Genomic DNA, 9,628 nt, shown 5'->3' on the forward strand with positions numbered 1-9,628 from the left:
AACAATGAGTGTTATTGTTGATGAAATGTATTCAGATCTATTTTGATACATTTGAACTCTTTACTAAAAATATTGTTATTGGATTTTTATGGAGTCTTTGCTTCATGAACCAACCATTTTCAAACCTTTATAGCATCACATGTCTTCATAGATCTTAACACAGCTTGTACTTATATAGTTCTTTTGTGATCGTTTAATTCATGTGTGTGTATTCTAATGGACCAAAAGCTACATGAGAAGACTTTTATTTTTATTTCTCACTATTACATTCCCAGCACCTTAAGCAGTGCTTGGATTCTAGTAGTCATTTGATAATTATTTGTTGACTCAATGAATGAATGCTTTGTGTTATTGCTTTTCCAAACCAGTATTTACATAGTTAACGTATATAGTAGTCTTCCCTTATCCACAGTTTTCACTTTCAGCAGTTTCAGTTACCCTCCCAGCTGTGGCCTAAAAATATTAAATGGAAAATTCCAGAAATAAACAAATTCATAAGTTACAAATTGTGTGCCATTCTGAGTAACATGATGAAGTCCTGTGCTGTCCCTCTCTATCAGACCCGGGACATGAATCGTCCCTTTGTCCAGGGTGTCCACACTGTACACACTCCCTGCCCATTAGTCCCTCAGTAGCTCAGTTATATGATTTCACTTCCATGGTATCGCAGTGCTTGTGTTCAAGTAACCCTTGTTTTACTTGATAATGGCCTCAAAGTGCAAGAGTAGTGATTCTGGCAACGAGGCCAAAAAGAAGCCATGAAGTGCTTCCTTTAAGTGAAAAGATATGCCTGTATAAGAAAAACAGTATATATCGGGTTAGGTACTATCCAAGGTTTCAGGCATGGCAGGGGGAGGTGTCTTGGAATGCATCCCCCAGGGATAAAGGGGGACTAATGTATTATCCTTGAAAATTTTGACACACTCTTCCCCCATATTTTGATGACAAATCTTTTAGTCACTATCACCTTTTTCAGAAATACTGTTTTCATCTAGTTATTATGATGCAAATCAAAGTCATCTGAATTTCCCAATTTGGAATGCACCAGAAAATGTTTTCCAGACAAGATTTTATGAGTCTCATAGAAAGGATATAAACACATATTTTTGCCCTACATTTTACTTAAGTGAAATTTTAGTACTGATTGCTTAATTACATATCTCAAAACATTCTGCATTTCATTTTTTTCTATGGGAAAATATCCAGCAATAAACAGAAGAGATTTTTTTTTGACTGCTTCTGTAATATATAATTAAGAGTTAATAAATTAGATATGCTGTTGTATTAGATTATAATTAAAAGGGACTCCACATTTTATGTAGAATTTGAATACATGTTTTATAATAGGATAAAATATCAGACATATTCCATTTTTTATCATAATGTTAAACACCAGAATTATTTGCATTTAAATTTTTAAAATTTTATTTCGGTCATTCTTCTATTTTTAAGGTCATGTGATTAAAATTGCTTTAGACAAGAATTAGAATTTTAGTTTGTGGAAAATATACTCTAAACTTTAAATTTAATGTCTTTGTACATTTTTATAAAATTTGGAAATAATCTACTTCCTAGTGTGGCAGACTATTTGGCAGTTCTTCACTTCCATGTCAGTTCCAAATCTATGCAGTAGTCCTCATCACCAGAATGGAAAAAACATTCTTCAGTTATGCCCTATAACATCTTCTCAGAGTCTTTGAGCTTTGTAAGTATATTCTAGTTTTAGTGAAGTGCTAAACTCAGTTATGGCATGGAAGGACATAGAGATGAGTTCTCTTTTTTCCAAACTTGAGGAATTCATATGCTCTGTAAAAAGTGACAAAATGGTTTTCTTCACTGATTCTGTCTTGAAAAAATATGGCTAAATATCCTTATAATGTTTTCAAGTGTGATGGAACGAGTGCTTTATTTTTCTTGATGAAAATGATTACCAGGTTACTAATTTTAACAAACTATTTGACTACCTTTGAAAAATGATAAATCCCAGAATGGGCCATTAAAGTGGTCCTGAGAGGATAAACCAGCTGGCATTTGAGAACTTCTGGGATGGGCCAGGTGGAGGATCACCTATAAGGTGCATATTACATGTCAACTTCAATTGAGTGTTGGTGGGTAGCTTTCTGGTTCAGAGCACTGAGAATTTTGAAGCTGTGTCAGGTTATCTATATCTGACATTGGTAAATGTGAGGGTGAGAGCCCTCCAAAGTATGCAGAAATAAAGACAGAAAAAAAACCCCAAAATATTCAGAAACTGCTGAAAGAAATTTCAGGTCCCTGTTTCCCTTGCGGATATCTAAAGTAGAAGCAACAATCTGACTCCTACCTGACCAGCATCTTGAGTAGGGGGCCCCAGCATTTCCTGAGTATTCTTATAGGCACTGAAGTTCGAGAGTTTACTTCTCTATTTACTTGGAAGAGACTTTCTCCAACTAGACTCCACATTAAAATCACCTAGGGAGCTTTAAAAATCTGATGCTAAGGTTCCATTCCAGACTAAATAAATCATCATCTTTGGGACGGAGGATCTGGCACTGGTATTTTTAAAAAAAAAACTCTCCAAGGTGGAGCCAAGATTGAGAATCATTGGAAATTTAATGTAATGGCAAAACCAGATGGTGACTGAGCACATCTACTTTTCTCTCTTCTCTCCCAAGTTCCCATTGGAATGTAGAAAAGTGTTTAAATAATATAATAATAATTATAATGATGATGATGATGATGATGATGATGATGATAATAATAATAATAATAATAATAATGTATACCAGTATACCAGTTCTGGAAAATAAGTGACATCAGAGATCCAAATATGGTAAGACATTTTATAAGACAAGAACCAATGGAATTCAATGCTAATGAAACCTAAGCAGAGGAAACCACAGAGCAAGATACCAGAGAGCTACAAACTCAGATTCAATCAATACAAAGACAAAATAATCATATTCTTAACAAATGGGATGGCTAGGTCCTCTAGTTCCTGTTTATTACATAAAGGGGCTATAAGCAGAGATGTGAAGAAAAGAACAGAATTACAGCTATTACAGAACTCTACTAAGCACACAGAAGAGGGGAGAGAGGAAAAGAGAGCCTATTGGGGAGAAGAGAGAAAACTACTTCTGCTTAGTAGTGAAATTGATTCAACTTTCCATTCCCAATGTGAAGGCCTCCTTACTATACCAAATATAGGGCACCCTGCTGTTCCCTCTGTATAGGGAAGTCTCCTCTCCACGTACCCTCTTCACTTACATGGAAGCTGAATGCAATGGTCCCATAAATTGAGCGGCATTGAGAGAAATGGAACCCTACAATTTTCCGAGTTGTGCTTAAAAAAGCAGTCCTTCTTATATTTCTATGAAGATCAATGGATAATCATACTTATTAGAAAGATTTCTTTCAGACAGTCAAAGTCTTAAACAGTAGAGGGCTTCACTGGAAGGGTTTTAGCTAGCTCATAGAATGAACAGGAAGTCTGGACAACCAGGCTCAGAGAATGGGCAAAAACCTCAGCATGCGGTGCATCAGGAACAGTCAGTGTAGGATGCTGTCACTAGTTCCACCTCCAATCAACATGTACCACCATAACACTAGATTTAACTCCACTGACACTGATGCAAATTATCACATGCACAATGAGAGAGCAGGAAGGAGAATTTGCTCCACCCAACCACAATCCTCTTTTGAGGTAGGTGAGTCCATTCTCCCTCCTATTTTGAGATTTCCTCTAGAGTCAAAATATGTTTAAAGGGAGGGAAGCCTAGAATTCAACGATGATCATAATCATAACCAACACCCATAAATGAGAACAAGATCAGAGCAAACAGAACAACTGACCTCAGAGGGGGAAATATGAATAATTTAGGGAAGAGAAGAGAACCTTCAGATATGGCTAATTAATGCATTTATAGATATTGGATAGAATTATCATCTATAATGCAAGCAAAAAGATACTACTATAAGGAAAAAAAATACAGAAGAGTGGTTCCCTGAATATCAGAGAAGTAACAATGTCTGAAATTAAAAAAAGAAAATGATGGCTGAATAAATCTAATGGACCAACTAACTAATAAAGTGAATATGCTTTCTGACCAAACTTGTGATCTGGAAAATAAAATAAATCTCCCAGAATTTATAGTACAAATAAAAGTTACTGAAAATTAAGGAAAAGGTAAGAGACTTTGAGATTAGATCCAGGGTTAGAAAAGGCAACTAAGTGGAGAATACAGACTAGAAAGGAAACAAAATAATAAATAAAATAAATAAGATTAAAAAATTCAAAGATCAATTCCTGATGTGTAGTAAACATATAACCTTTGGATTGAAAGAGCTCACCAAGAGTGTTGCAGAACTGATGACAAAACTACCTATATCTCATCAATTCCTGATGAAATTAGAACTAGAGAAAAAGAAATTTCTTAGAGCATCCAGAAAAAGTAAACAGCTTATCCACAAAACAAGAAGATCAGAATGATATCAGTTTTACCATAAGCAATGTTGGAAAATATAGAATACATTGAAGAAAGATTTCCAAAATTTTGAACCCAGATTTCCAATTAAGTGTAGAGGTAACCCAAAAACAATATTAAACATATAATATTTTAACCACTGAAACACCATATATGAAAAAAATACTTTAGGAAATATTCTAACAAAGTCAAGAAGGAATCAAAGAGGATGGCATAAAGTATATGAAACAGTAACAGCGAAGTATGACCCAGAGAATATAGAAAACTAAAATGTAAATTAAGAGAATCCCTTACTCCATAACACTTAGAAAGAACATTGCTCTTTAAGGAGAAAACTCAAAAAAAAAAAAAAAAAATGTGACAAGCTACTTTCAATCTTGTGTGATGTTTAGTGAATTGTCTTCAAGGTCATTGATTCTTTCCTTAGCTGTGTCCAGTTGACTGATAAGTCCATTGAAGGCATTCTTTATTTCTGTTTTTGATTTCTAGCATTTTCATATGGTTTTTCTTATAGTTTCCATCTTTCTGATGAAATCACCCATTTGATTTTGCATGTTGTCTACCTTTTCCATTATATATATTAACAGATTTTATGCTTGGAAATGAGCGCACCTTTCTTTCTGTTAAGGCTAGTGGTCCTCCATGTGGGATAATTTTGTCCCCTGGGGTCATGTGAAAATGTCTGGAGATATTTTTGATTGTCACAGGTGGTGGCCAGGGGGCTGCAAATATCCTATAATGGATAGGACAGCCCCCAAACAAAGAATTATTCAGCACAGAATGTTGTGGAGTGGGGGTTAAAAAAGCTCTCGTTTAGAGTGAAAATTATCATTGTCCAGAAACAGAAAAATTGATCTGAAGGACTGTCACCCAGAATAGACAGTGAAAGAAAGGGTGTGGGGTTTTTGTCAGCCTGGGACCTCATTCCAATATGAATCTACCACAAATCCAATTATCTTGATCAACGATTTAGTCAAGACAGGATTTAGTATAGCCTATTTTCTAAATAAAAACTGATTTGAAATAACCACCAATGTATTAGCCAGACAGGGAGATGGAAAGAAAGGCTATGGATGTAAGTCAAATACCATTTACATTTTAATAACAACCTATGATCACAAATACAAATACTCTAAAGATTTTCTTTAAATGTGTGACTTCTTGTGAAGTTTATATTCACAATGTAATTTGACTTTTTCTTTCAAACTCAGGTTAACTTCTTTAAAGAGTTTCCTCAGCTATGTCAGAAACACCTGGACCTCAAGGAAAAAAAAAAAACAAAACTGACTTCCACACAGCCATCATTTGAAAATTCAGATTCTGAACTTCCAGACCTCACACACTGTAAAGTAACTGCATGGCGAAGCAATTAAGCTTTTTTTTTTTTTTTTTTTTTTTTTTTTTGGCCCACTGATAAGAGATTTGAATGCTCAGCTTTCATTCATATCCCCTCCTCATTCCTGCTCAAGGTATCTATATGGCTTGGCCCTTGGCCTGTCAAGAAGTCAGCATTTTCATAAATCATAAATTAGGTAAAAAACAAAACATGAAACAAAACAAAGCTCTTGTAGTTTGGACTGTTGCTAATGCTCTTCTCCCTTAAGTAATTTTCATAAGTAGCATCCCTATGATAAGGAGTGTGGCCTTATTTGTAGACCCATGCAGTTTGCCTAATTGTGACTACTTGAAAAAAAAGAGAGAAATCAACATTTAATAAGTATCTGCTGTCTATCTGTCTCTGTGCAAGGCACCATATATAGTAGATATCTCAGTCCTGACCACACGCTGGAAGGTGCAGAATGATACTCCTATTTTACATATTTACAGAACTGAGGTCCTTAGGGAATTAATGTCTTGTCCAAGCTTACTCAGCCATGAGCAGATGATCTGGAATTTACACCCAAAGGATATACTCTTTAAAGGAGTTTTTTGTCATTGTGGGAATAAGAAGATGAGAGAAATCTTTATTCTAGTTTTAGATATGGTAGAAGATGACTTTTAAGGAAGAACGACATGGAAATTCAGGAAGCTAGTAAGCAGGGCTTTGTGAAATAGAGGATTCTGTTCATATTTGTTGTTGTTGTTTGTTTATTTGCTTAGATATGTAACATAAGGGCAATGTCTAGTTAAGGTTTTTTGCTTGGTATTAAGGCTCATTGTATACACCTAACAGACTCAGAAGATTTTTTAGTTGCAATGATCCCTAATAGGACATGCTACATCACAGCATCACAGATATTTTAGTTGGCATGGTCCATAGTGATTATCTAGCCCAGACTTTCTCATTTCGCAGATGAGGAGACTGAAACCCAGAAACAGAAGATGGAGGAGTTGTTAAAGATGTGATATGTGCCAGATGCAAATAGCCACATTATGGGCACAAATACTTCAAGACAAATATAAGAATAAAATTCAAGTATTATAAGAATAAAATTCAAGTATGTATCTAAATTCCCAATTTTTCTCTTCATCCTAATTCAATGCTTCACAGAAAACAGGTTAATATTAATATCACCTTATACTTGCATAAAACTATCATTGTCAGATTGTTTTCAATATCTTATCTCATTCAAACTTCATAATCACTAATTATATAAGATAGGGCAAGCATATTTATGCTTGTTTACTGATGGAAAATACTGAACATCATAGAAGTTGAATGTCTTGCCAAAAATAGTATAACCAGTAAGTATCAAGGGAAGGAATAGAACCTCGGTGTTTGGGATCCTAATTCAGTAAATCCCAAACATAATATCCTCAGCTTTGTTCTACTCAGGGACAGCAGGGCAGGAGGCAGAAAATAAGGACTAGCTAGAGACCCGGCTTCTGGCTTCTAGGCTAAATTGTGCCACTAATTTTGTGTGTAACAAATACTCCCTCTTTTGTAATATTTCCTTATTTGCAAAATGTGGGAATCAGATTAGATGGTATCTAAACTCTATTCTCAAATATTAGTCCTATTAATATTTACTGTGTTTCCCCCAAAATAAGACCTAGCCAGACAATCAGCTCTAATGAATCTTTGGAGCAAAAATTAATATAAAACCCACTCTTGTTTTACTATAAGGTCTTTTATAAAATATAAGACCCAGTCTTTTATTAATTTTTGATTCAAAAGATGCATTAGAGCTGATTGTACGGCTAGGTGTTATTTTGGGGGAAACATGGTGGTCATGTGACTTCAAGAATATATGAAAAATCATAACTAAATTAAGTAAAACACTTGCTTAGGTTTACCAAATGTTTATGAATTTTAGATCAGTCTATATTTTATAAAAATTTTCTAGAGATTGGTTGCACAACAATGTGAATATATTTAAACACTATAGAACTGTATACTTAAAAGTAGGTAAGATGGTAAATTTCCTAGTACAACATTCATGAATCATACTGAAATCTGTGGCATCAAAAAAAGTCAAATATTATCTAGGTTACTAATTTAGAGAGCTACAGAAACTTTAAGAATGGATCAGGGAACCTGTAATCATAAAAATTTGGAAAAGAGGAAATTTGAAGCACTGAGCATACTTAAAAACTCTATCTGGTAAGAGAAAACAGAATCATTATTGCAACAAAAGGCATCTCTCCACAAGAAATAAGGCCTTTTATTAAAATATCTAAACACCAAGGTGAGTGATGACATCTTCTTTTTCAAGATAATATTATTTATTCATCTGTTTTGATTGATGTAGGTCGAGTCTTTCCAAAAGTAAAGACAGAATGAAGGATCTCTTATAGTTTTTTTCTAATCCTGTGTTTATAGCTCTAAAAAAGGCATTGCTGACACTTGGCCAATAGTAACTCTCTAAATTCATGAATCTTTTAAATATAGGTAAGTTTTTAGGCAATAATATAGACATGGTTGAAAGCCTTAGGCCCTATGTACTCAAGAGAAAATTGCATCCCATGAATTTTTAATAAATTAAATAGTACTATTTCTGGGAAGAAATAAGGTATGCTAAATAAGAGTGACAGGAATTCCAAGGGGAAGGGCTGAAAAAAGACAGTGTTTGGCACTTTCATCTTTCAATGAAGTTGGAGGGAAACTTGTAGAAATTAATAATACCAGTGCCAGATTTTATTTCATAAAACTGGGGAAATTTCTGATTTGTGTTTTTTGAATAAATGTACATCATAATTTGGAAGACCTATGTGCAAATATTTAATTAATATAAATCATTGCTATTCTATTTCAATCAAATATTCAGAGTATGGTTCATGAAACACAGATTGTGTTTTACAAACTAATTGTACCACATATCAGATATGCTAGATTGTCAGGGTGAAATAGAGTTGAAAAGATTTCAAATGGAGAAGTGGACACAGAATCAGGGTCTTCTACCAAGACAGAGAGAGATGATAAGGAAAAATATAAAGGGTTATTTTCCTCTTCTCTAGTCTCCATCTCTACCTCCCCCCTTTTTCCTCCTCCTCCAACACCAACCCCTACCATCCTTTTGGTATAATTCCTACTCATATTATATTAATCTTTCAAATCCAGCCTCAGAGCCACTATGAATATTATTTTAAATAGGAAAAAAATTTTAAAAATGTATTCTACTCTCTGAATTTAAATATGTTTTAAAATACGAAAGAGTGAGAGAACGATAGAGCGAGAAAGAGAAACTCCCCTGTAAAATCAAAGGTTTACCAGAGACCTGAAGCAGCTTGGTGTGGGGGGAGGGGAAGGAGACAGGCAAAGGTGCAGGGACAGGTTCATTACGTGAACTCATAAATAATTCACGAGTGCTTTTAATTCTGGAAACTTTAGGAAAAGTGGTTTCAGCTAGAGCCATCTTACCTTAGTTGAGACAAACAAAACAAATTATGATAACTAGCCTTCTTTGAAAATATTTGGGTTCAGGGTCTGAGAGGGGGTTTCTGTAAGAAGCTAGATCACCTAGAACACCATCACTGGCAGACACTCAACAGGGCAAAACTTCATAAGGGAGGCACACTTATCAGGAGGACTGAGGGAAAATTGGGACTTTTTCCGTGGAAAATTGTTGATAGAACTTGAGGTAACTGAGGTCTTTTTTGATGACTAGTATATGTCTCAATAAATGGAAATATTACTGGCGCCAAAGGGCGTTAGCCACTCCTCAGAAAAGATCATGAAGAGTACACTTCAGGATTAAGAAATCTTTGGTACAATCAGGCCATGA

This window comes from Rhinolophus sinicus, chromosome 17 (genome assembly GCF_057876585.1).
Source record: "Rhinolophus sinicus isolate RSI-liver-muscle chromosome 17, RSI-T2T, whole genome shotgun sequence".
Lineage (NCBI taxonomy): Eukaryota > Metazoa > Chordata > Mammalia > Chiroptera > Rhinolophidae > Rhinolophus > Rhinolophus sinicus.